Source organism: Pteropus vampyrus, unplaced genomic scaffold (genome assembly GCF_000151845.1).
Source record: "Pteropus vampyrus isolate Shadow unplaced genomic scaffold, Pvam_2.0 Scaffold59, whole genome shotgun sequence".
Taxonomy (NCBI): domain Eukaryota; kingdom Metazoa; phylum Chordata; class Mammalia; order Chiroptera; family Pteropodidae; genus Pteropus; species Pteropus vampyrus.
Window position 1 is genome coordinate 4,663,585 of NW_011888840.1, and position 2,670 is coordinate 4,666,254.

Here is a 2,670-nt window from a genome sequence, read left to right on the forward strand (position 1 = left end):
CGCGTAAATGTTCGTGTTTGTGTATACATGCGTGCCTTTGTGTGTGTATAGAGGAATCGAGGTGAAACAAAGCTTTGGAGAGGAACAATCCATGAAAATGCGACTGGAAAGTCACCTAGGCTTAGTTTGCAAGTTTTTCCAAAATAAGTTTGTTAAGCACAGCACAAAGAATGTCCCAATCTTGAACTTAAATGTGAAGTCATAAACGAGTAATGCATACCACTTAGCCGCCCAACTGTAATTTATCTGTCACTTCTTACGGCCGCCGTTAAACCACAGAAGCGAAGCTACTAGGGTTTGTGACAACGGTGGATTTATGTGCGCACCGTGTCTCTCACGAGCCTGAAACCCAGGCCAAGAACGGGAATAAAAACAAATGAGCCATGAGACAAAAGTAACAGGAAATGCCAAGAAACTAGCGCCCTCCTGGTAAACTCGAGGTGGGGAGCTGGGGGAACAAGGATCCCCCTTTTTTGCCTCAGGATCATTCTGGAAAGGTTAACGTACCACTCCATTTTATAAAGAGAAAGAAGAGGCTGCCAGAGATGATAGGCAAGCCCGCCCACGGTCCAACTTCAAGTGTTTTATTTGATCTCTTCATGTTTTAGTTATAAACCACATTCATTTGTGGGTCTAAGGGAAGTAAAAACTAAATTTAGTATATATTTACTACGAGACAGGTAATTTATATACTTGATCTCATGGAACTTTCAGGGGGCTACTCTGATCCCTTTTGATCAGTTAAATAAGGCTCAGATGGGTAAAGATCGTGTTTAGCAGGTAAAAGTGCTACTAGCTGTATAAACTCTTGCTGGTTTTACAGTTCCACGCTGCTTCTCTAAATTGTGCTGAGGAATCCTTACGAGTTGGGCAGGAAATTTACATACTGTGTTTCTTTAAAAACAGAATCAAGTTGAAGAAAGCAACATACATTCATTTCTCTCTTCAACTACCCGAACTCGGCCAAAAGACAGTAAACAAATTATTTTACATATAACCCTCAAGGACAACAAGGACAGGAGAGGACATAACAGCAGCAAAATCTTAGTAGCTGCAAAGCAGATGGATGACTGATACAACATGGTAACTGCAAAGTGCTGATCCAAAGTCTGCAGTGGGAAAGCCAGCAGTGCAAGCTGCCACACATGTCCCCGAAGAATCAGACAGAAATTGATGGTGCTGTGTACCTCTAAAAATGGGAAGATTGGGGGCTGACAACAGGAGGGTTTTTTTGTTTTCTTTTTTTTAAAAACAGGTTTTAGAGACAGTTAAACCTCACATTTCTTTTTCTCTGAACCACCATCAAAAGTCAGTCCCTTTCCCACTGCATCGAAAAGCCAAGACATTTATTCTTTAGAAGGGTTAAAACAGGACGTTTCCGGCTTGTGGGATACCAGACACAGATGAAATGGGGCTTCTGTATTGCAACACATAATACGAATAATGAGAAAGTTTACAAACTGACTTGAGACCCTCTCTCACCCCTCCCGATTCAACTCTCAGAACAAGCTTGCATCCTGCAGACAGGCGGGAGGTTGGGAGCCTTCTCGAAGCATCTGGCTGGCCTGGTGGTAAACATGGAGATGCACCACCCAGAACCACCTCCCAGGAATGACAGATTGCACAGCTGTCGAGGGACATGTCAACTCCTTCAGGTGTCTGGCTCAGCTGCAGAGAGTCCCCTGACTCACGCTCATGCCCTTCCTGGGATGGCCCACATCCAATGACTAATGGGGGTGGGGTCACAGAGGTGCCCTTTTCAGCCCATATGGGACATGATGGGCGACACTCCCTCCAGCGCACTCAGCCAGCACGGCCTGTGTTCCAGTTTGATTTCTTCCTTTTGCCCAGTCCTCTTCCCCTTCACAGTGTTTGTCCTGGATAAACGTCTTTCACTCCAATTTGTCTCAACGTCTACTTCCAGAGAAACCAAGCTGTGACAGGCCCTAAAATTAAAAACCTAAATATAACAGAGTAGTTTCCCAGTGAAATGGACAAAGCAGTCCATCCTCCCGTGAAGCCCCCAGTTTGGGAGCCTGATATACACAGCCGGGCTTCTAACCAGCCTTTGAGAGACACACACTTAAATATGAGACGCCTAAATATCAATCAACATCTTAGGGAAAGCCTTTAGCATGGCAAGCAGGATCCAAAACAAAGAGGCTACACAAAACATTATTCTTATCAAGATGAGATGTTGTACCTATGAATCAAAAGAAGTGTAAAAATATCAGAAACATAAAAAGCTCTTAGAAATAAAAATGATGATACTAGTAATAGTTATTATCAAACCTTCAATGAAAGCATTTAAAGGCAAAGCTGAGACAATTTCCCAGCGTCGAGAGTTAAAAAGGAAAGAGATTAAAATGAGAGAGAAAGATAAAACAAACCAAAAAACCTGAGTCCTGGAGATCATACATCCAGTAACATCAACTCTAGAAAGAGGGAATAGAGGTAATAAAAAGAATTTCCAATAAATTATTCGACATGAAGTTCCAGAGTAAAAAAGCCACCTAATTAATACTTAGCAAATGGATTTTTTTTAAAAAGACTCAAACCACCCAAAACAAGAACAGAAAGGAGGAGAGAGGGATCCTACAAATTACCTGAGAGGGATAGAGAGCAGTTACTCTGCAAAGTTCAAGGCTCAGAATGGCTTTGGCTCACACA